General features: G+C 41.7%; 1 protein-coding gene across 12 annotated transcripts in view; it reads right to left on the bottom strand.

The window, feature by feature from the left end:
* Positions 1–26,152, bottom strand: part of PAX2 (paired box 2) — a 99,708-nt gene that overhangs the window by 54,319 nt on the left and 19,237 nt on the right. The gene's annotated exons all lie outside the window — the stretch shown is intronic.

The following is a 26,152-nucleotide window of genomic DNA, read 5'->3' as shown; positions in this document are numbered from 1 at the left end:
CAGAGTGCTGAGCACAAGTCCCGTGTCACTATTAGATTCCTTTTAGCCTGATGACACTGTAAAAGAGGTTAAGTGTCTGATGGAATCGTACACCTTGGGGGCAGGGGCAGTCCAGGAGCAGAACAAGCCACAGAGAGCGGGTATATCAATTCTCCACGCCAATAATATTCCCCTCATTGATCGCAACACAAAGTTCAAAAATCTCATTATAGCTAGGCAGTCCTGGAACTTTTTTAAAATCAATAGAGTGATATAATATATGTATACTTTGTATAAATGTTTCTATCCATTCATCTATCCGTCTATCCAAAATCTGCCTGAGGGTGTCTAAGTTAACCTACACATTATACTGTGTTATGTTCTATTGTACTGTAGCATAGTGAATGGATTAGAAGATTTCCCCTACAGCCTTAGATGACACATTATAAAATGTCCTGTTAGCACTGAGGTGACATCAGATGGTTCCATTCATACTGAGATATGACATCAGATTTACCATTTGTACTGGGAGATGGCACCAGACAGCTCAGCTTCTACTGAGGGGAACCATAAGATGAGTCTAATTATACTGAGATGGCAGATCAGGCTGTGCTGAATCATGCTGCATGAAAATTGCAAAGTTTCAAAACCCCATTTAGAGTAAAAACAGCCTGTGAAACTCTGCAGGTATAAAATGCCTGTCCATAATATTCCAAAACCCAGGCAGGGGATGAAGAGGAAGGTTCAATTTCCTTCCCCATTCAGTTTGAGGTCTCTTGGCTGAGAACACCAGTTAGTGCCAGTTGTGACTGTGTTTACTGAGATGTGTCCATTAGGAACTGGAATGAGACTCACCAGCCCATTGCACCAAGTAGCTGTCAGCTGGTAATGATTTTCGGTCACTACCAAGCAGGGCCAGATTTCTGCTAGTGACCCAGAGGTGAAAGGCTCTATTCAAAAACATTCCCTTCCCAAGAATGCAACTGGTTTTATGTCAAAAGAAAGTGTCCAGAAACTGTGAGCAGAGGAGAGCAGTTCTGGTTGTGCAGCCTCCAGTGGCTTGGGTCAAATAATTTTTGGCATCAAATGCACAGTGAACCTAATGAGGTATCTGGTAAAACGTATTTTCTATGGCTAAAAGAAGAGGCGGGTCTTGAAAAGACTCTCCCCGCTAGTGTTCCTTTGCCCTAAAGTTGTGACTGAACTCCAGTGTTTTAAGGAAAGGGGAAATTTCAGGATCCTAATGCTCAGTACAGTACACAGCAATGCATCCCCCTGAGTCGATTCACTTAGGGACAGTGATAAACAGCAGAATAGCTAAGCAGCACTGCTGCTGCTTCGAGAGGCTTCAAGTGAGTCTGTCCTACACAAGACCACCTAATGAAACAGCAGATGAAAGATGAACAGAGCTGACCTGGCCCCGTAGCAACAAATGCAGCATAATAATGCTGTCTTTAAACTTCAATGTTGCTGAATGCTTTTCACCCTTACCAGGGATTAAAATATGCAGTAAGCCAGCTCTGCTGCCTGAAATCTAGGATTTCTGGATTAGGGCTGTATAAGAGGTCACAAAACCTCAATCACCTCCTGGTGCCTTTGATGGCTTGTTCTTGCCTTCAGACACTGGAGAAAGACAAGTCTTGCAGATCACATCCTCAGCCCTTCCCAAAAGCAGAAGGGACACAAGTCCTGCCATACCAGGTAGCAGTGCTGATTTCTTGAGATAAATGTCAGTATTTTCAAACATCTTTTTCCAGGAGAAATTGACCCTTTGGACTAAATTCATCCCTGCTCTAATTCCATCAAAATCAGTGACTCCAATAGCAGCATTTGTATTTAATTAGGAACATAAACTGGTATTTACTGTAAATTCCCATTTTTCATTTTCCAGTGGGAGATTTTTGCACAAGTTGACTACTTTGAGTTTTGGATAATGTAAACAGATTTAACACATAACCTTCTGAAGTTTCAGCAACAGGACATTTACAAATCTTTGCGGTAAAGCAACTGAACTTCATTTCACAATCTGAATTTAATATGCAATATCATGTTAAGTGATGGCATATAATGTCATTACAGTAAATAGTATCATACTGTGAATTATACATCCATCCTGGAATTCATGAGTTGCCATAGTTTGCTTGTAGTAACTCCTTGTAGACTTAATATTACATACAGCACCAGCTGAAACCAACTGCTTATTTCCAAATGCCTTTGACTTTCTTAAATGTTCAACATTAGATCATGAATTTCCAAGATTTGATTTTGATTTCATTATTTTTGTGAGTTTTAATGGAATTCCTTTTCCTGATTCTGAATACAGATGGACAGACAAAAATCTTTTCTTCTAGCATTACAATTTAACAAGCTCCAATCTAGAGATGTAACAAGAAATATCAGAAGTTAAAATTAGCTGAGCCAGAGTGCTTTCTGAGAAGAACTTTCACTCCTTGTAAATAAGCATGTAGAAAATCACTTCTAAAGTTGTCCAGAAATTAATTGCTAAAAGAACAACAGATCATAGAAAACTCACCTTGCTTCTCTGACATTTCTATCCAAACTCTCCTATAGCCTAAAATAGTGTGGTTTCTTCTATCTTGCTGTGGCGGGCAGAGTGTTTTGACAGCATCTCAAATAAAAAAATCATACTAGGGCTGATTAGAGAGAGATAGGGTAGCACTGAATAATCTGGAATTACAATCTAGCAATTCTTTTAATGCTGGAAGAACAGACTGAAGTTGAGTTGAAGGAAAGATTGGTGCATCCTGCTGCCTCAAGAAGACCCTGACAGATTTCAGAAAGTGTTGGTATCCTCGCTTTGATCATATTCCTTTGTCGTGGATTATTTTTGAGAGTGGAAGGATACACTCAGCAGAGCACCAAACTCCTTGTAATTGTTTTGGAGTATTCATATTTTAAATGCTCCGTATTAGAAGCACATTACAAGACCCCAGGGTGTGCATTACTGGGCAATTAAAGCGGTTCTTGGAAGACTAACATTGTGAAGCTTCAGCCTTTTCTCAGCGCTGTGTCCAGGGGAGGCTGTGATGGCCAAGGCACACACACCCCGCTGTGTCGCACTGCTTAATTAGTGCCGGGCTGTAGTGCCGAGCCACGGGCTGCGCCGGCGCTGCGCACAGGGCAGCCTGCGGGGCACACGGAGCGGGGCTGAGTGTGACAGAGAGGCCTTCTCTGCATCTCGTGGCCTCCTACAAAAGGGCTTGTGACCATCCCAGTGATGCAGGCCAAGAGGGACAACATGGGATGAGGAGAGGCAGCTTTGGGGTCTTTGGTGAAAGCCCCCATGGAGTCAACAATATCCCACCTGCAGACTGGTGCTGCAGAGGCATAAAGAGCTCTGAACGAGGCTTCGGTTCGAATATGAGACAGTTTTATGTTTCTGTGCATAAGTTGAAACACAGCTGAATTCATGGTTGAGAAAAAGAAGGGGGGAGGGAAAATCTTGTTTGCCCAAAGTTCAAAACGGAAAACAGGCTTTGTAACATGGTGAGGAAAAACAGCCAAGGGATTTGGGGGTGAGGGAAAGGAAATAGAAAGTCTGATAGTTAGAGCCTAATCCGATTTAGGGAAGGGCTTCAGTTCTTTCTCTGTCATGGACCTCTCTCATCAAGAGTTTGGACAAATGGCATTTCTCTCTGTGCTCTGTTTCCTGCCTGAAGTGTGAAGATAGGAGCATTGCCGTGCCACCTGGGGCACAGTGAGGACAGCTGGAAGGAGGAGTGAAGGGCTCAGACTCTCTAATAAACAGGGGCCAAGTGAGTGCTTCAGCGAGCTGTAGCACAGTATTGGCTTCGTTCTCCTGCTTGAAGCAGAAGTGACATGTACCCTGCTGACAGTGGCTTTATGTGAAGGGAAATGGGCAAAGGCAACAGGAATTGTATTTCAGCTGCACAGGCTTCCGTGGTGGTGTTTGAATTTGCAACAGCAGATGTAATTGGGAAGATCAGAGCTGCAGTTGCTACATAAAAGCCACAACATAATTTCTCATAGGAAGTATAGGGTGGGAGTAGTAGAGGCTACTGCTCTCAAAATCTACTGCAACACTTAGAACCCGCAGAAAAACAGCTGACATTGGCAGGAGCAGCTTCCTTGCTAGCTGGCCTGAGGCTCTGGCACTCCCAGCCAAGATAGCAGAATGCCTTCAAACTCTGCCATATTCAGGGGCCACAAGCAATATTCACACATTCAAACTTGCTTCTATAATGAAAATTGTATTTTCTTCTCCCTACCTTTTGGAAAAGGAGAGAGAAGAGGGGTGTTCATGTACTATATTAGTATATATACACACAAGTATGATAGGTTAATTAGATTGATTAGATTGATAGTCCTAAAAGGTGCATCAGTTTTCCCAAAGCTTCCAAACAGATAAGAGGTCAAAATGGAGATGCCTTACATATCCCAAAACACAATCCCAGCCCTCTTTGAGGAGAATTGACTCTGTATCTGCTGTTAATCTGTGTAGGTCCATCAATTTCACTGGGGCTAGACTGACATCATGCTCACAGACATGGGGAAAAAAGTATCACTTTGTTCCAGGTTAGTCTGCTCACTATGAACGCAAGAGAAAGCCCAATCCTGCCCATTTTTTCTCACTGCATTTCTTGACTGCACTCTAAGAAGACACACAATTCACAGCATCAGTTTTACTATCTGAAGGGCTTAACGTGGAGCTAGGATTTTTTTTGATTTTTTTTTTTAAATCAGTGACCTATGGTGACACCATATGGTTTTATTTCATTTAATTTGAGCAGAGCATTAACGTTCAGCTTCTAGCAGATCTCTACCCATTCCAGTTCTGCTGTGCTACATGGTACAAGTGCAGACAAAAGGAAGAGGGGTACAAGGAAAGAAAGGGGAAGATGTCTGCCTTCTGATAGTAGATGTGCCAGGCAGGAGGCTGGCCTGCCCCCTGATTCTGCTGAGCACTAAAATGCAACTTCATGCCCCTGGTACTGATGATTGACAGCAGTCAGCCCCACATCTATAAGTTGCCTGGCCTGACCTCCTAGAATGAATTGCTGCATGAGGCTGTAGAAACCATTTGCCCACCTGGGAATCAGGTATGCTTGAATATTTGCTGTATTATGCAAAGCTGTGGCTACAGAGCCATCAGGACCCAGGCTGGCTGGCTTAAAGGTGACTAGAGTAAAAAGTGTCTACACGAGCTGCACTGAAGCAGTGACTGCAGCATAGATATGTCCTCAGGCAGGTGTTCCTACTTTTATTACATTCAGTTCATGTCTGGAAAGCTTTCTTCCAGAAATTCATTAAAATCCAGACATTTAGAAGATATCATACAGTCAACAAAATATTGTAGACAAACTTGATCCTGGGGTTTTGACATCCTGGTTTTAAGGTGAATTAAGGAAATCTTAAACAACAAAAAGAGTTCTACTGGTCTTGGATGTAGAAACACAGGCCTGGGAGGAACCACCTGGCTTATTGAGTCCAAACTTTTAATGCCATAGGCAACCATGGAGCAGACATTCCACTCAGAGCATCCATCAAAATATCCATCAAAGTATCTACAGATCTACCTTTCCCCCTCAACAAATTCATAATCTCTGCAACGGAAGACCAAAATCTATAAAACCAACAAGCCACAGGAAGAGAACACGAGAAAAGCATCACTAGTAGCTGAAGTCCCTTTCACTAGGAAGACATTCCTGCCATGAAAAGGTCCAGATATTTTTGACCTCTTAAGAATTAAGAATTGTTTTCTGATACCACCTACACTGCAATGATGTGTACTTCAGAGTGTCAGCTCTGCAGTTCAGGGTGTCATCCTCTGTTACCTCTAGACTGGCCAGCTTGAGTCCTGCCAGCAGTGTTGCTGCAGCAGCATGGAGCTGGCATAGGGCACAGCCCCACGAGCTGCCAGCACACAGGGACTGCCACGCAGCGCGGGCCGGAGCTGTCACAACAGCGGCTGTGCCAGCAGGAGAGTTAAGAAGACCTACAGAAACACATGGGCTTGCCAAGGTTAAATATCTTAATCTGGAGTATGGGAACTTTTAATTGAAAGCTTTGCTTTGAGCCCATTTCCAGTTATTAAAATTCAGGAGTCTGTGCTGAATTCCTTGTGGACATTCATTTTGATTAACAGAAGACATGTGTGCGCTAGGAAGGGAGTCTTGAACTGGGAGAAATCAGATAAATGTAGATAACATTCTCAGCCCTCTTGCAAGTTATGCCATACCTGGTATTTTGTGTAAAGCCTCAGATCTTGAAGATAAACAATTAGTTCAGCTTTCATTTAATACCAAGGTATTTCTGGCTTTTATAACTGCAAGGACCAGGTGGAAGTGGGACCTGGCTGCCTCCCAAGGGGCCAGAACTGGAGGCAAAGGAAAAAAAAATTCTTACATACAGCATTGGGAATTTTATGCCAGTCTCTTCAATTTGGAGGGTATTGACTCTGGACTTTTTAACTTTTGGTTTTGGCAGCGTTGTGTATTAGCTGTTTATTATCTCTGTATCCTGCAGAGTGCTGCACTGCAGTACGTGCTTGCATGTGTTGGATAAGTAAATGTTTCCCTTTACAGGGATGTCATTTTGTGTGCCTCTCTTGCACTTTTTAGAACCAGGGAAAATTTTCAGAGTGGACCTTTTTCCATCAGAAGATTTTTGCCAAAATAAAAAAACCAACCAACCAACCAACCAACCAAAAAAACAGTGCTGAGGATGTGTCTATGTAATCTAATGGTATTTTTACCTCAGCTTTTAAAGAAATCAACAAAATTGTAAGAAGAATGTAAGTCTTATTAGAATGGAAAAAATGTGGGTTTTCCCTTTAAAATTACCCTTTTCAGGTGAATTGGTGACATACTGAAAAATAAAAATAATATCTTTCAATTTTATTGAAAAAGCAGGTTCCAACTATACTGAAATTTAGAATTTTAATAAAGTTCTGATTCAAAAACACATAGAAAATATTCACAGGAACCAGAATCTTTCCCTTCTTGTTCTAGTCGTTGTTGTTCTTGGTATAATTTATTCCTTGCTTTATCATGTCACCCAAAGCAGTTAAGCACAAGTGATCACTTCAGGATGTGGGTGCTACATAGACACCCAGCATCAAGTTGGTGCCTGTCTCTGTAGAAGACCGTCTAGTTTTCATATTTATAGGACAAAGCCAGTTTTATATAGTGAAAAGATAAATCTGTAACCAGTCTATTTGGCTCACTGTCAGGTCTAGTGTTTAGAGTTACAAGCTGTATTTTTAGGTGTCCATATTGTCTTGGCAAATGGATTAGTGTTTGTTTCATGGTATGTTTTAATTCACCACACAGCATACTTGCAATACACAGCCTGTATACTTGTTTACCTATTGGTCTGCATTTATAACTGTGGCTACATGGAGTTAGACATTTGGGTCACATATTATATATTCAGGCCCTGTAAAGAATTGGTAAATATTTGTTTGACCATTTCAAGTTTTAATCGAGTTTTATGGGAAAATATTCAGATGTGTGGCTTGTAACTATTATCAGCTATCTATAAAGATGTTTGTGTACAGCACACACTTATTACAAATAATAAATCACAATCACCTAGCAGTAGTCTTTAATAAGGCTGTAATATCTGTGATGTAATATCTAACATATCTGAATGCTCATCCATAATTTATGTGGAACCTTGCGGTATTGTAAGACACATACCTGTGTGTACATTTGCATAATTGTGTAAGTTTGAGAATGCAGAATTGCTCTGTTCTTAAAAAAACATATCTGGCTTCCATCTGATTAACTACAGAACTGTGGGTTTCTGTGAGCCTTTACCAACTTATTATGTCCATCCTTTTCTGTCACAGTTGCAGTGGCTGGTAGAGTACCCTGAGCTTCTGGGTCCCCTTTTCCTGGCTCCTGGATAAGGAGAGTCTCTCTCCATAGGAGTTAGCAGATTAAGGGTTTATCTACGTAAGGCTCTGCAAAATAATTTGAATTAACTGCATGTGTGAAATTAAAGTGGTCTAGTTAAACTGCATTACACCTCTGACTCCCTTGTTTAGAATTAAGGCAGCTTTAATTTAGTTTAGCTTAATTCACTTTGGAAATGAAGTGAACTAAATTCAATTTAGGACACTCAAATTTTGAATGAGCACCTGAACAATGTTTTAATGCTTTTAACCAATGTACTTGCAAAGTTAATTCAAATTAATTTACCTCTTTGCCCCTCTGTAAACAAGCCTGTTTTCTATTCCCTCTCAATGAAACCATCTCAGCTGAGACTCCTTCAACAACTCTGAATTGACAACCAACCTCCCAAGAGGAGCAGTTTAAATGATCCTCCCACACACACAAGTGTTTCCTTATCCCTACATCCCCATGCAGGCAACTTTTCTCCCAGTGAGCTTTAGTGATCTCTAAGACTGATTTGTCTAGAGCTTGACTCGCTGAACCAGGCACTAGCTGGGGTAAACACAGAAGAGATGCAGCAATTGTTTAGCACTATCTGAAGACCTGAGTTGTAAATACTGAATTATTCAAATTTTGCAGTGTAATACAATATTGCAAATTACGTTATATTATTTCTGCAAATCATTATATTCTAGAGAATTTTAGTGATTCTATTCAGTTCTATTATTTCAAAACATGGTCCCCTTAATCTGAATTAAGTACTTGTTCACCTAATGAATCAGAATGCCGCCAGCTGTAAATCAGCATGTATTTAATTTTTTTTATCTAACTTAAATTCAACAAGATCAGATGCAATCAGGATTCATAGGCAGAGGAATACAGAGGGACATAGGCAATGGTGTTTACAAAACTATACTCCCTTTACATTTTTTCTTGAATGTATTGTAGTCTAAGAAGACAGGAGGTATCATAAGGTGAACCAAAGATTCTATCAAGTCATTTTTAAAAGGCAGTTTCGAAATAAATCATGAACAAAATAACCTTAGAAATAAGACAGAAGCATATTTTAATGCAAGAATATTAATATTTTTAGGGCATCATTATGGAAATTTCAAAAATTTCCTTACCTTCCTTAATTTTAAAACACACTGTGTATTTGGTCAAAAGATACCTTAGGAAGGAAATGCCGTCAGATGTCTTTATCGCAATGCAAAAAAGCCCTTGATATATTGCCTTTTGGTAAATCTCATCGCAGAAAGCACCTGTCCTAAGATTTTGCTAAAAAGCCAACCAGACAAAAAAAGAAAACAAAAAAGAAGAAACCAAAGAAAGTCACTTAAATGTCCCAAGCCATCCAGTACTGTTTGATTAGATGGATAGGCAATATTTTGTGTGCTGTTTTTTATGGAGTTATTGCTTATGAATAGTGTTGTTCAATGTGTACAGCAGTCTCAGATCTTTGACTGGTAGAAAATTGGCATGGTTTCACTGAAAGAGACGCGGTATAATGCAATAAGGAGACAGTCCTATATATTAATATGCTTGTGCAGAATGCACTCCAGTGTATTTGGGCATCCATTTATGTGCAGCTAGCTGAGAGGATACTGCTGTAAGTAAAATCTAGTCTTGCAGAAGCAGTGACTTTCAGTGTGGCTGTGTTGCCCTACGGGGCTGTACTGATGTATCTGTGTGTGTGTAAGTATGTGCTTGTGGGTTTGTACACACAGGCTATTGCAGGTCTGTCTGTCTGCAGGTGTGCTCCTACTTCTGTATGTGATCTGGCTGCGCTGCTTTCTGAATATCAATGAGCTTAGTAAAAGCATGTATATATTTGTATCTGTGTGTGCATCTATCTGCATATGGATGGGCTTGCATGGTGTCTGTAGATCCATTCCTTTGTGTGGTTTGTGTGTCCTTCCTGTGAGATGGATGCCTTCTTGAGGCCTGATCTCAGTCAGTGAGTGCTTTCATTCCTGTAAAAGGCACCATCATTCAGCAGCAAAAACACAAGCTGGGCACAAGGAGACCTGGATCCCTGTTGATGAGCTCTGAGTGAGCAGAGTCTTCTAATTCACTCTGTGCCTCAGTTTTCTCTCCCAGCCTTTTTTAAACTGAGACTGTGGACACACACACCCTGCTGCTATATCGGCATAATGTAGTTCCCTGTGTGAATGGCTCTATCTAGTTCAGTCAAGATACTGAGTTGTGAGAGGACCTTCTGATGTTGCCACTGCCTTCCAGTAACATTCATCCCTGCATGTGCCTGCCTTTGTATGATCATGTTTAGGGTGTCCATCCGTGTACTTTGGGGCTGGCTATTTGTAGTTTTTTATCTTCCGCATGTACAAACAGAGCAGGGGAAGATGGAAAGGAAGGAGTTATTAAATGCCAAGCGGATATGCAATAAATCCCATTGATTTTACAAACTCCAGTTTGTCTTCAATCTCTTTCCGTTCTTTATCCTGGGGGCATTACAACAAAACCCTATTTTAAATACCTTTTCTTTCCCTTCCCCCTTCCCCCTCCTCTCACTCCCAAAAAAGTGTCAATATTTTATTTGGATTTTTAACTTCGCTCCATAACAGTTGTTTGACCTCCTGACTCATGTGAGTCACATAAATTCTGGGACTTTATTCAGGAGCCATGTTCCTTCTATTGAATAAGCAATTTGGGAGGGTGAATTAATGACTTGTGCTGTTGCTGGAAAGTCCCTGAAGAAATATTAAAATTGCTTGCAGACCGAATCAATACTCACTGAACATCCAGCATGAGGACCTGGGCTTTTTAATGGCTACAAGCAGCAGCACTGGGTAGAGGAAGGGGAATTCCTGTACACACAACGCACGCAGGCATACACAGCCAACAGTAGCCTTCCCCCAGCCTTGCTGGCTCTTTCAGTAACAGCATATTCTTGTGCACGCAACCTGCTATGAGCTGCTGCCTGCTGTGCCAGGGAAAGGACTTGCAGTCCAGTTCCCCCCTCTCCCTCCCAAGAAGATCATGCAGGATTTGCAAAAGTTGGCTGTTTGGGCAGTGTGTTAAGCACTTGGGTTAGCATGGTCTGGCACAATCTGCGAGGCACAAGGAAGGTTGATTTTTTGTGGCATCGTGAGCCTGTTCTATGTATCACTTTGCTTTTTTCCTCTCTAAGGAGGAAAGACACTAGTGCTGTGTTAGGTTTGGGGATGCTTTTGTGGTTTGGGAAGAGGATTTGGCTGTGTTGCAGAGGCACGTCTGTAAGATGGTTCTGTGGCTTTGGGTGCTGAACAGTATTTTCATCTGTCCACAGTGTGATTTGTTTTGTTTGTGATATTCTATAGGGTTTCCTTTCTTCTGATGGCTTGTGTTTTGGTGAGGCTTGAATGTCATGCACCCCTTCTTGTGTTAAGAGTGCCTGCATGTTACTTTTGGTCATTGAGCAGGTGTCATTTCTCTAGATGAGTCTATTTCAAGGCTGTGGGTGCAATCCTGAATGGTTCTAAGTGCCCTAGGAGTCCACCGAGTCCACCATCCTCACTAAGACCTGAATGTTCTCAGTTGTGCTGCTCAACGAGGCTTTTACTATTTGCTGTTCACTAGACTGACATCTGCCAGATTTTGCCCATACCCTAAGACCCCTCTGTCAAGGGTGAGTTTTGTTACCAGAGTTTTCAAGTCTCCTTTGAGAATGTGGCCCCATGTTTTGGTGCTTTGCCCCGTGGTCGTGAATGGCTGTTTTGTATTCGCTTGTTGGTCAGCTGTTATTGTGTATTAACACCAGGCTGGGTGTGCTTTGTATGACCGCATGTCTGTCTCATTGATTCCATCAGTATTATTTTGTAATCGTGTGATTGAGTTAGTGTGCATTTCAGGGCTCCTGTGTATTGAATAATGATGTCAGGGATTGGGTTGTTTGACTGGGTAATGGCCTCTTTTCAGTGTTGTAAGTGAATGTGTCCTTCTCCTGTTTCCCTGTCTCGGCTGGGGCAGGATCATTTACACTAGGTGATTCCTTAAGATGCTCACATGCACTAAAAGCATATCCCTTTGGCTCACGAGCTCTCCCTGCCCACGCGGCATGCTGAAGGTATGTTTCTCGTGCGTGTGTGACGCGTGGGGTGGCATGTCTGGCTGGTTGTCAACTGCATGCTTCAAAGGTGTGTGTGTGTGTGTCTTCTGGTGTACTGAAGGATTTTGCTAAGACCTTTCAGTTACGTTTTCGAATAAGGTTCTTCACAATTACGTGCAAGACAATTCTGTGCAGTTTCAAATAGATTTGACTGAGTCTGTGAAAGGATCTATAAATTACTACATGTCTTCAGTGAAGTGCATGCTTGCCTTTGCAAGGGTCTTCTTGTATGACTTTCTACATTAATGCATAGAAGGGCATCTGTGTCAGTTAACAGATGCCTCTAATCTCTGTGTGACTGACTAGCAATGTTCCCAAGTCTGAATTGACCTGGGTCTCTCATATATGTAAGAAAGAATGGGATTCTGTGTCAGCAGCATTTAGCAGTAAATATATGTGTTAAGAAATTTTAAACGTACAATGAATCTCTGGGTTTGTGCGATGGCTTCTGACTTGTGCGAGTATTTTGCAATAATGCTTTAAGACAATGTGGCCACATTTGGTCCCTTGGAAATGAACAAGAGAGTTCAGTTATTTTTCAGCTGATGATTATGTGTCATTGCTGCATGAATTTATTTGCTCTGCACAGGCAATGTGTCTGGCATTGGGCCTGTTCTGTCCTTCCTCAGCCATCAGGATTTAGCCCAGCAGCAGTCATATCCAGACAAAGTCCATGAAAAAGGCTGTGGGAGATCCAGAAAACTTGCAGAGAGAGTTGTCACTTGTACCCTCTCATGAAAATATCTCATCAGGGAAAGGTCTGTGACCTCTCTGTCAGGCCATCTGTATGCCTGGGATTTATCAAGCTTATAGTTAAACTTGCTAAATATAAAAGCTTATATAAGTTTATATAAGCTATTTAGCTTATATTTTTCAGTGAGGTTGCTAACAGGTAACTCCTTACTCATCCTTGCATTACCTCAAGCCTTGTTACTTCCCTTGCTCCCTTGTTTGTGCTCTCACGCTCTTTCCCTCACTTTTTCCTGTGTGTTCTGGCCTGAATTTGACCTTGAACAGATTACATGATCCTTAGCCCACCCACTCTTTTACCAGATTCCACCCCTCAGACTGGGGTAGCAGCTTCAGGATAATAGGGAGAAGGGAAAAAAAATGAGGGAGTGAGGAAGGGAGAGAGGGGAGGGAAAGAGGGAGAGAGACCTGTTTGAAAAATAATTGGAGGCTGTTAAACAGAGGAGCCCAGCATATCACTCTAGTAATGGAAATAAATTCCATTGTATTTGCATTTTAATTTTCCACATAAACAAAGGCCCGGAGTGAGCTGGCTTCGCCAGAATCACCGGCCAGAATTTAATTAGAAATGAAAAGTTTATAGGGTCCTCTTTAATGCGATTAATGCACAGTTAACATTTATCACATACATATGCTGGAATCGCCTTTTTTAAGCAACCACCGGCCATGAAATGAATTTCTTTTCAACTTTTTTAGCATGCGTGAGGAAGGCTGTCTCTGGTGAGGCGGTCCAGTGAGCACACTCCTGACAGCTTGGTAAACTGCAGCCCACAGAGGCTTAGTAGCCCCCATCCTCACTGAGGAAAGTTCAAGGTGGCTTAGAGGGAAGCATGGTCTAGTGGTTAAAGCCTGAGGTTGGGAGTCAGGGGATCTGGGTTGTATTCCCAACTCTGCCACATGCTCACTGCATGACTGACTTGCTCTCAGTGTCTGTTTCTCTGGGTGTTAAAAATAAAAGAGAAATCAGCTGGAAGAAGATATCTCAGCCCCAGACCCTTCCGTGTCTCAGTCTCTCCAGCAGCTTGCCCAGCCCTGTGTTGTATGGGATCTAGATTGTATCCTGTACTGTGCTGACCTCTCAGCTCATCTCCCTGTGCCTCAGCATTCCTATGCTGGCTGCAGGGACAGGGGAACATCCACTGAGCTTGCCTGATGTGAGGGGCTGGGCCTCCTGGAAGGACTTCTTCACAGTGCCTATGCTGCCTGCACATTCATAGACATCTCACATGGGCATGGCTTCCTACGGATCTCACATTGCTTCCGTGAGTTATGCATCCTCCTGCCAAAGAGCATGAGTCAGGAATGGAACAAACTCTGCCTTTGCAGAGTGGGAGCCCCAGCAGCCCTGCCATGAGGACCTGGATTCAATGCTGAGACAGCTTCATGTTTCTTAAGGGGATCCTCACATGCCAGTTTGGTCCAAAAACAACTAAGAACAGCTTGTGAGATACGGGGTCTGTCGGGCCTGAACTTCAGATACTAACATAAACCTACTCAGGAGCAGCTACCAGCCCTCCTTGTGGAAGGGGTAATTATGCCTCAGTCACCCTGAGGAGCCCTGCAAGGTTGCCCTGTGACTGCTTATAAAAAGCTTGAGCTTATCTGCACATGGATGCTAGGGAAAGCAAGTCTAAGTCAAGGAAAATTATCAATGTCCTTTCCTTGCAGAGCACAACGATGAGAATAAAAGGCCAAAGGTGAACACCTCCCCTGTTAATCTGTGCCCCTACCAGAGTGAGGAGGGTATCAGACTTGTCACCTCCCTGCCTCCTTATGAGTCCCAGAGGAGACTGTGGTCCCTTCCTTATGCCTCCTTCCCTGTTCTGGCTGTGTGACAGACGGGCTACACTCCCCCTCTACTCCTGCACTTCCTTTCCAGTCTTGCAGACAAGCAGAGTAAATAAACCAGGCCCATGGATACAGAGTGTTAGCCTGTTAGGGACACAGCAGGGGAAGGAGGAACATGAAACCTCTATTGATCCCTTGAGGAATGATGTCCTTTCCTTATCTTATCAGATTCTCTTCACTCTTCAATTATAGTCTGTTGAAATTGGCCTCTTAACCCAAACAAGATAACCTGGGTAATGAGGAAAAGAGTGCAAGGGGAGGGGACAGGAGAGAAGGGCAGAGTCCAGTGCATTAAACTATAGCTATAATTAGAAATATCTCCTTTAGTGTAACCTCCTTTGCCCCCACTATCCCCAGATATCCTCTTCTTGCATCATGTATCAGGTGAGCTACCACACATCCATTCCCTGACAAATGTATCATGTCATATATGCCCCTCAGTCCCTTAGTTGCACTTGGTACCCACAACTGGCACGTCCCTACATTTGTGCATGGCATTTTCTTGTATATACGTATTTGCCCTGCCATACATGTTTTGTGTTCACACATCTCGGCAGATGTCACTTTGTCATACACACGCTTGCACACGTGTTTGTGTTATTGATGCTGCCCGTCTCCCCAGCTGTGTTTCCTCAGCACACTGGTGGTATGGCTGCCAAAGCACCTTATCCCCACATCTATCCAGAAGAACTTCTGGCAAGGATATGAGCACTATTAGGACTCCCCCCTGCATCTGCTTAGAGCCGTAGCTCATTAGTGCATTTACAAGACTCTCTGGCCATCAAGATGCAGTGGCAGAGAATCCCGTGCAGAGTCCCACGTATTGCTGTGCCTTTGCTCACCACTGTGACTCCCTGCATGTAACTACAGAGTTGTGACGTTGTTTCCATGGATAAGACTGTTCTTAGTTCTTACACAGACCAATAATACCGGCTTGCTAAAAGTCTATACTCCCAGCTGGACATGTTGCCCTAGTGATATGCCCATGCTCCTCCTTGTACACATGTCGTGGGGTATAGGGCATGTCTCGCCCAAATATCCATTACAGAGAAGATTGTCTAGTGGAACAATAGAGACTCAAAGGTTTATCTGCACAAATGCACCCAGGTTTCCGTGCTCAAATTACTTCACTGTGCACAGAGTGATCCTGGAGCATATTCAAGTGGTGCAGAAAGTGCTTTCATTTTGGAAGATGGTGCTCTGAACAGTGCTAAGGCTTCATTTACAGGGCTGGCATCCTCCTCATGCATGCATGCTTCAATAGACTGTGTTCCCCAGGATCACTTTATCCCTTGTCTTTCACTGTGCCAGGGGCATTTCCTTGTGTACACATCCACCTGAAATGGGCCACACTCCCTTCCATTTCATGTCTCCCTGTGCCACCAGCTCTCTCAGTTTTGTCTGTGGGGCATTAAGAGCCATAGGTATGCCATAGGCATGTATTTTTCTTTAAATATTTTCAGGTCACAAGAACTCATGTAAACTGCAAAGGTGGTTTAGAATCATAGCACCCATCTTTTTACAGATTTGTATGCGCTTTCTCATGTGCAAGTGATGCAAACTCATCCGTGCAGTTCCTCTCTGCTCTCTGGCCTGCACCCCTCACAAGAATCTGCATGCAGCCAGACCTACTTACTCTGTCCCCATCCTGTCTGCCTTCATACTCACAGACCCTAAACTCAGGCACACGCGTAGCCTGAAATTGTTAAAGCCTCATAAGGGAGTTGGATGTTAATACTGAATGACTCGGCATCTTATTTGGCACAGTGGCCCAAACTGCCTTCTGGAAAGCCACAGCAGGTCTGATTTTGACAGTATGCAATTCAAATCTGCTTTAGCCTTTCACTCCATCCCTATCTCTTGCCCTTTCCTTATCCAAGCCCACCCAACTGTGCTCTCTTCCTATTCTGGAAACTTCATGTTGTGGCTCGTGTCAGAGTCAGCGCTACAAACATTGTCTCTTTTAAACTCTAAATTTGCTTTTTGTTCCATAGAGAAAGGGAATTTGGGACATCGCACATTTTCCACGCTGCATCTGCTTGCAGTGTCTTGTCCCGTTTGTACGTAGCGTATCCCTGAAATACGCTTCCCCATGCACTGGGTTTGAAAACATGATATCCTATTCTTCAGAAATATTATTCCTTCCTTTTCTCTCCTCTTATACATCTCCTCCAATCATATTGATTTTATAAATGAATTTTTTTTTGTGTATTTGTAATTTATGTATAAATGTTTAATTTTTCAAGTTCAAAAGTCTGCAGTTAAACAACCAAGATGTGGCCTAAATTTAGGCAAATATTAACAGCAGGCACTATTACCTAGCTACATCATGCTGTGGTCTTTCTTTATAGAGACAGATGACCAAAACTCGTTCTTAAAAGAATTTTTAGAAAAGCATAAGTATATTGAAAGACAGTAATCCCTTTAAGAAGAGCCCAAATCTTAGTGCTCAAAGAATCTTGTGCAATTTTAAAGTGAGAGCTTGAAAGTGGACAGTGGGGTGATGAGGTTGCTGTTGTATTTTGGCCCAGCTTGGAACAAATGAGGATTGATTTTGGGACTTAAAGGGCTGCAATATTAATCCTTCCTGACTGATGAAATGAGTACTCTTTTTGTTGCCAGAACTATGCAAATTACCCTGGAACTAGAGGTGGTATAGGGCATCCTGTCTGACAGATATGTGAGGGTTTCTTTTGTGACTTTGCTGTCTGGTTGCAGTCTCTGATTTTCCTTGTGTAAATTAGCTAACAGACATCAGTCTGCCTTGCAAAACATGGATACTACCCTTCTCAAATGAAATACAGTGATGAGCATTTTGAACAGAGCTGATCACTAGTCTTGAAGCAATTTGTCTTCCAAGCAGAGATGGCTATTTAACCCTTATTCCTTGGACCCATACAGAAAGGGAAGAATTCTTACCTTGGAAGGAGGAGGATCTGTTGAAAATGGAGCTAAATGTAGGAATAGTAAATTTGCCCCTGGAGAGAACAATTATTAGAGGCAAACTCCATCCTACCTGTGTATATGTGTATGTGTTAGGGAGTTGCTAGAAGCCTGGGGAACAACATGCTGGGAAGGTTTTAGAAATGCTACAGGAACTGCAGGGCTAGGAGATGAAAAAAAGCAAGAAATTTCCTATTTCTGTTTTTCATAGAGGCAGAGACAAGCCACCAAAATCTCCCTTCCTGAATTGACTGTGAGGTTTGGGTAAGTGTTTCATATATAGCATTTTCTGGGAAGCGTATCTGTGTACTCACAGTCTGTTAGCTCAGGCTTTTGGCATATCACTCTTCCTCCTCTCTGTCAAAACTAGTACACACATAAATCCCAAGGCAGACAAAGGACAAAGGAATATCCTTCCCTGACTGCATCGAACTCCTGCATTGGCTTCCTTTTTCATACCTGCATTTTGTGCCACCATCTCCATGCCTGCTCAGAGACGTGTTCTCTGCCATATACCAACATGTAATACCCAACCAGCAGGCACATATCACCAAAGGTACCTATCTGCCTTGCACTTAGAGTCCCTGTATAAATGTCCTGTACAAAAATTGCAGTATACTTCGGCTCTTTTTGTTCCCCACACCCACCCCTGAACACGTCAACCTTTCAATTTGCCTACCATATGACTAATGTACCCTCTACACTCCTTCTCTACCGTCACTCCTCCTCAATGTCTGTGTGGACAGACATATTCTCTCCATAGGTCTCAAACATTTCATGCATATATCCTGTCATTCTTCATACCCCAACCACAGCTATTCCTCTCCTATGGCTCCAGGATTGAACTACTGTGTTGTCCATTTCCCAGTGACAAGGGGTCTAGTTACAGGGTTATTGATTAGTTTTCATGCAGACAGATGGATCTGCCTTTGGTCTACCCACCAAAATCCACCTCTGTATGGGCTGATTGTCACTGCTTCAGGGATAAGATTTCACCAGGAGACCACCCTCCACGCAAACATCCTTCACCCAGGCCACGGATGGTAATAAATGGAGTCAGGCTGAGCCATAATAAAAGCAATTGAGTGGGTTACCTGTGCAGACATGAGATTTATACCTCCCCATATTTGATGTGATTGTTTTATTGAGTTCTCAGTGCAGTTAGGATGCCATTTATTTATTTATTTATATGCCTACTTATCATGGAAGAGGGGGGAGGCTCCTTCAGCCTAGCTGGTGTTCAGCCTCCGTCTTGTCAAATATGAGCCCACAGAAAAAGACTCTCCACTTTTACTCTGCTTTTTACCTAGACTTGGACTTGATGAGCGAGCCCTTCCCACATATCTCATTTCCTATGACAGACAAAGATGTTTGTTTCAGGACCCCTGAAACCTTGAGGACTGTCTGAATTATGAGCCTAGCAGAAGCTAAGGGGCTGGTGTAAACCAAGGCATGTGTATATACTGATTTTCTAAAAGTGCCTCTTGAAAGAAATTCCTATTTACGCTGTGCTTGTTTTGGACGATGGGTTGTGATCTATGCACAGAGCCCCTTTATGCTATTGCAATAGATATAGTAAGCACTGGCATTAATTCTGACTCTGTGATCACATGTGAGCATTGAGAAATATTAGCAGGTGTAAATTGATTGGAAATGAATATTTGTAAGTGCACCCTGAGGAGTTTGGAAACCAAGTGATTAGATTTGTGATTTTCAGCTGGGTAGATAGCCATGTAAGTGCTGCAAAATCAGCCTTCAGTTACTGGCAATAGGAAAAATTGGAGGCTAGTGCTGAATATCATAGTGTCTAGTATTTCATCACAAGCCTAACTGTGGTTTTTTGGGTTTTCCAGCTCCTCTAGTTAAGTGGTAGCATGAGAATTTCAGTTCTCATTTAATAAATGATGTTGCCAGTGCTTTGGGGGCTTGAAAGGGGACCTGTCAGCTCTCAGAAGACTCAAAGGACTGCATTGTTAAGATGTTTTTAAACTTGTTTAATAGGAGTCAGATATCCAAATCCCCTTTAAAATTTAGAGTAGAAAAGAGAAAACAAGTGAAAACAAATCTACATTGTATTACAAGTGCTCATGATTCTTATGCCAATTACACAGTTTAGGCTCTGCGTTGGCATTTTTAAACAGTTGGGACTGATAAATACGGCAATGCAGCTATAGGCTCCAATAGATTAATTTGGATTACGGTGGAAAAAATCCTCATTCTTGTTAGTCTCAGTTTAAAAAATAATCATTTGGGAGAAGAACTCAAACCTTTCTGATGCTTTCATGAGTAGTAATCATTGTTTGAGCCATCTACACGCAGATGGGATTTCCTAAACCCCCAGTGAGCTATGTGTATGTCAGACCAATGGCAAATGCTTTTAGAAGTCTCTAGGTTTCCATTTATAGAGACCAATACCAAAAGTGTGATCTCTAAATATTTTGCTGATTTTAAGTCAAGAGCCTAAATTCCATTTGAATTTCGCCATGCCTTAATTAAGGACAATGGAATCTAAGTGAAGCTCAACCCTGTTCAACTGTTTTGAAGTAATATCCTGTTATTCGAGTAATGTGATTTTTTTTTTTTGAATAGGCTTTGGGGTTAGAGATGGGAGTGTTTCGACATTTGATATACATCTGAAAACACCACTTTGTTTTGTATGCACCATGTCATCACATCATAAAAGGTCCAGCTGGCCTACTAGACCATAATCTGTCTCTTTAGCCAACACAAGATTATTTCTTATTGTATATTTGCTTGTTATTAATGCCACCTATTTATATATATTCCAAGAAATCAGGAATTCCTATGGGATGCAATTCCACATTTAAATGGACATCCCTATCAGGGGATACCTTCTGCTACCATTTAAATGTTTCCTTTCTTATTTCCCTCCCTTCATTCCTGCCTATAGTGCTTTGTTTAAATGTGAATAATTCCTTTCCTGTTGGAAGGACTGTGCCCTTCAGATCACTATATTATTCTCACCCCTTCGTCATTTCTTGGCCAAGCCGTTTATATTTTCTGCTCTTTTTTCCCCAAGTCAAATGAGTTTTTTTCACATAATACTGATTCTGGTAAATGAGGTTTAGCTCCATAAGACTCACTCACCCAGTGCAGAAGTGCAGCAACCTCTATGGCAGAATGCAGCAATAATTCAGTATTTGCAAAATCTTGAAAATATTTAACTTCCAGAAAAAATCAAGTTTTTTATACATCTATTAAAAAAAAGGAAGGGCTGGGATTTTTAGGTGATAAAGGGGCTGATACAGTTCTGAACTTCAAGGTTCACACAAGAGGGAGTTCAAAACTTCCCAGGCACAACCAATTCTACTTGCTGACTGGCTCTGTTGAGCTAATATCTCTGCAATATGAAAATTAGAAGAAATGCAGCTAGCTTATTGTATTTCCCCCCATACAACCTTCCAATGGCCAGATAGGATGAATAAGACAAAGAGAAATGCTGTGAGCATTCATTTACTCTTTCAGCTGCAGTGGCATTGTCTGTAACCTCTGCTTTATGAGCCTGTCCTTTATTTGCAATGATAAAAAGAAGATAATACCAGGTTTGTGTCTGATGGAAAAGAGTCTGAATTTAAAGGAGTATATTCCCTGTAATGAAGCCCTGTGTGACCCGATTACATTCTTTGCTCAGCTGAAAGTAACTGGCAGTAGAAGTCTTCTACCTTGAGGGCATGCCCTGATGCAGGAAACTGCATAGGATCTTCCGACTCAGCATCAGTTGGGAGAGAAGATTCCTGCTAGAACCCTGAGTTTCTTCTGTGCATGCTAGGAAGTGCCAGGTTACAAGTCCTGGTAGTCTCTGTTGACTACCATTGGACAAGTTTTCTTCACCCCTCCCTTGGACCAGAACAATGTCAGACAGAGGCAAATTCAGTCTATGTGACAAGTCGAATATTTGGTCTCTATATTGAGAAAACTGACTTGTGCCTACTAAATACCAGCAGTGGTGTTAGGTTTGTGTGACACCCACACACACACTTGCAGGTTAAAACTCAGGCAGATCACCCTGAGTTCACGGCAGACAATGCAGTTGTCACTGCTTTTGATGACTACGAACAAGCTGCCATAAGAGATACTCCGTACTCTTCCAGCTTCTCCCTAGGCTCGTTACCTGTCCTCTAAGAATTCCAGATTTGTTCAGGAGGAAAAACAAGAAGAGATTCACAGTGACTTTGGCTGGGATGTCCTTTGGGGAATTCTCAAGTGCTGCCGGCTAGCGAGGGTGGCTCAGAGAGCTCTGTTTGTGTAATACTGATTTCTTCCGCATAGAACACAGCCCCTGCCCTACTGCGCCTGTTTCTTGCCAGACAGTTGTTTGTCTCAAAACCTTACGTACCTTAATTGCACGACCTAAAGCCTCAGCTGATGTAAAACAACCTAGCTCCAGTTTGGAACTTTTTCTTGTTATGTGTTGAACTCAACAGACATTTTTAGTGAAAATCATACTGAGTTTTACAAAAGTTACTAAAAGCTGTTATTTTCATTTTACAGATGGCAAAACAGCCTTCCAAGGAGTCTGTGTGATCTGCCTAAGATCAGTCAGAAAATTAATGTCAGAACTAGTAAGACAAATCTGATCTTTGAATATGCCATTCTTTGCTCTAAACTACAGGCCTGCCTGCAGCCACTGAAATTGGCCATATGCTCGATAATATTTCAATGTACAAGTATATTTCACTGGTCTCTATAACCCAAGTCCATGTATGTGTCTTTCCATATGTATTTTTAAAAGCACATCATAATTGGAGACTTTAACTAGGCATCATTAGCCAATTGCCATGTTGTGAAAATGGAAACATCTCCCTAAACTGTATGCTTAACGCTAGAAATTAATAGATAGCCAATACCTAAAAGAAGATCGAAAAAGCATCCAGCAGTTTGATTGAGATAATATATCCACTAAACTCTATTCTCTGCCACTGGGTATTAGTCAGGTCTGCTCTCAGGAACTCAGGGTCCAAAGTGTATCCGGAAGACTGACTGAACTCTGGAATCCTTTACCTTTGGCATGCCTTGGCTAAGAACTAACTGGGAGTTCCCGGTACTGAACCTGGCTGCCCAAGAACTGGGAGAGAGGTACAAATCAGAGGGGAGGTTGTTTTGCTTTGCCTTTCTGGACCTCGTTCATTAATCCAAGATAATTCATTAATTTAAGAGAAGCAGGAAATAGCGCTTAAACAACAATGTCCATTGCATAACTTGCATTACTGTGAACATGTCTGTGATGTGCTCCATTCTGTTCCTACTAATGTACACTGTCTAATTCAGAAGATTTCTCTGGCATGATTATTATCTCATGAAACCTATGTTCTTAGCTAAATTATATGTTCTGCTAAACAAAGGAAAAGTTCTCACATCTGCCTCCAAGTTCATTTTTAGGAGACTGCCACAAAGAGCATCTAAATTTAGCAGTGTCTAAATTCAGTTGAAATAGTCTAACTTGAAATGACCAAAGATAACTGGTTTGTAGTCATATGATAGATGGAAAAGTTTGGGCTGGCAGCAAGGTGCTCAAGCGACTTAAAACATTAATTGCTTATCGGAAAATTAACATCTGCCATTTGTCTACTTCTCAACTACATGCATTGTGTATACGTGTGTGAGTTTACATACATGCAAGTGTATAGACATGTTTGTGTGTGTGTGTGTGTGTGTACCTACACATACACAATTGGTTTATACTGCATAGTACTTAATGTATGAAGTGGGAACAGGAAAACTTTGGCGTAGAGATAACTGATCTTGATCCTGTCATTTCTTGTGCACTTTGCTTATTAACTCATATGCTCTCTAGATCTTTCCCGTAATTAAATGAAATCTACTGCATAGCAGGAGGCTTTAGTATTTTTCCTGAATCTTGATAGGGTAGTTAAGTCATGTTTTTTTGACTAGAGCTTGTATTTACCCTTTGCCCGCCTGAGTTTGGTATGAAGAAGTTTCTGATAAAACTCAGAACTAAATAACATGTTGTCCCAAATGCATCCTGCTATTCTCAGTGCAATAGTGACAGATCAGTGCAATGTAGGCACACAAAATTTTTAAAAAAAAAGCATTTTAAAATGTTAAGGGAGACTTTTAAAACTGAACTGAAACAGTTGTTCTGTAGTCTCTCACCCAAAGACCGTTACTGTTAGTAGACTTTAATGTTAGACTAATTCTCAGAAAGAAAATAAAATGTAATTAATACATTTTCAAAAAATCTTATTGTAACCAAAAGTGGGGTTTTTTCTGTGTACAAGGACATCTCCATTTTGAAGCACAGTATTCAGTCTATCTAGGGATATAGGTAACTTCTTTTTCTGTATATGCCTTTTTAGTTACCTTAAGATGTTAAAATGGTCTGGATGTAGCTCTAAGTGTTCTAGACACTGGGCAAAACCAGATTTTGCATCGGAAGCTCCACATTTTGCAGAAGTAAGAGGACAGATATTTATTGATGGCTAAGTTTTAAAATTAAAATCTCTCTGATCGCCAATCACAAATTGGAGTTAATCTAACACTTAGTCTCCGGGCAGCTTCAGAGAGATGACAATTTACTGCAGGTGAGGGATTTGCTGTTACAAAGAACTGACCCGATTCTGTTACAAAGAGTTCACCCGATGTGAATTTTTGTAATGAAGGAGAGAAAAATGTATATTTAAATTTTGAGCTTCTTTATGTTTTGTGAATCCTGTGAGCTGGAGTCATGAAAGTCACTGGAGTGATGAAGTTCACTCTGCTCTCCACAGCACTAGGATTGGGCCCTAATATACTCAATATTTCTTATTTCACTGCAATTTTCCCCTGTTCGCTGTCCTGTTCTTGTCTAAGACTGACTTTCAAATTTTATTACTTGTGTTATGGGCTCACTTCCTCACAGATGTGAGTTTTGGGGAGCCTCCTACAAAGGTGAACAGTGGGAAGTTGGGTCTGAATTTTTAAAAGGAATGGGAAAAGACTGAATCTTATGAAGCTAAAATGTTCTTGAGCCTTGGGGACTACACACTCAAATGCCATTGCCATAGTGGGTCACAGCTGAGCCTCTCTAGTATAATAATACTTAGCAGCTACAAAACACTTGTCCTCAAAGTACTTTATAAGCACAATCTAACTGACATCTGTTTCCACCTCCTTCTGAGAAAAATCAGTTTTCCTTTTCAGTGTGGGGAAACTGAGGCACAAAACTCCCAAAACCCTGCCACAGAGTGGTAGTATGGTGGGAGCCAAATCTGGTGCTCAGCTTTCTACCCGGGACATCACAACCCAGATGTGAGGCACTGGATCCAGCAAGCATAAGACTGAGACCTCAGTGACTTTTGGATGCTGAGATCCCTTAAGCTAGCTGAAGTATAAATATGATGGGTCCATACAGGCTATTTCTCCTAAGAGCCTATGGCCATTCCTCTGGACTTCCATACACCAACTCAATTCCTTACAGGGGTAGCTGTCTGTCCTTCCACAGCTGCCTTTGTAAGGTGTCTGAATGTCAAACTGTTATTATTTCAATACCTGACTGAGAGAGTAACAGAGACCTGGAGGTTTTTTAGGAGGGTGTATAATTAGCCGATCAGTATTATGTTACCCTGTTCATAACTTAATAACCATTTTAATACAGATGGCACACACAGGGATAATTTCCTAGGGTAGCCTAGCAGTATATTACAGAGACAGTGTGTCTGAGGGAATCTTTCTTAGCCAAGGTACATTCCACTAGCTAATTCTACCTGCTGTTTTCAAGATGATTTGGGATAATTCCATATCATTTGCAAAATATTAAAACCCATTTATATAGGATGCCAGATTTAGAAATACACAGTCTGAGTTATTAGACATATTTTGATAAATCTGCCATGAAAAGTGCAAGACAAAAAAATACCACTGTGTTTTCCTTGCTATTTATTTTTTGCTTCCCTTGCTATAAATACACCAGGTTATGGTTTTGGGTTTTGTTTTGGTTTGGTTTGGTTTTTTTTTTTTCAATCTGGCTAAATTTGCTATATATCAAAAGGGCCAGTATGCCGATTTGTGCATTTTATCTAAGTAGACACTACAAAAGCCTGCATGGTTATTTACACATACCCTGTGTTTATTTGACTGGGAAGAGCCATGCATTTGGAATTGCATCCAAAATTTCATGTATTTTTACTCTGTTGGTGAGGTATTTCATGCCTATGCATGTACCTTTTGCAAATATCTTTGTGTTACTCTGTTTCTAGAGGCTGTATTTTTGTGGGCACACTCAGGATATCTGTACATACATAACGCTAAAACAGTGTAATTACTTTTACCGTGTGCACAAGAGTGTTGTGTTGCCAAAGTGTGAAGATCTGATGTGCGTTATGTTTGAACGTGCAGGCATGTGGACAGTCTGCGTGCTTTGACGTCTGTCAGTACTTGATTACATCTATTCCCTTTTCTCCTGCATCGATCCTGGTTTTTTGTCTGTCATATGGTTATTTTTGTCACCTCAATCCTGAGACCAAATCTGAGTCCCTCCAACAACAAAATCAACAAAATCTGCACCCTAGCAGCCGGGGGAGGAAATGGAGAAGGCGGAGGGGGGGAACTGGTTTGCTTGTGCGAAATCGATTCTGCGAGAGCGGGAATCAGACCGAGTCGGGGCCACAGGCACCGCGGAGAGCAG

The sequence above is a fragment of the Chamaea fasciata genome, unplaced genomic scaffold (genome assembly GCF_029207755.1).
Source record: "Chamaea fasciata isolate MVZ Bird 193981 ecotype frontalis unplaced genomic scaffold, bChaFas1.0.hap1 SCAF_9, whole genome shotgun sequence".
Classification (NCBI taxonomy): domain Eukaryota; kingdom Metazoa; phylum Chordata; class Aves; order Passeriformes; family Sylviidae; genus Chamaea; species Chamaea fasciata.
The sequence above is the reverse complement of the archived record's forward strand: the minus strand, read 5'-3'. Positions and strand labels throughout refer to the sequence as shown.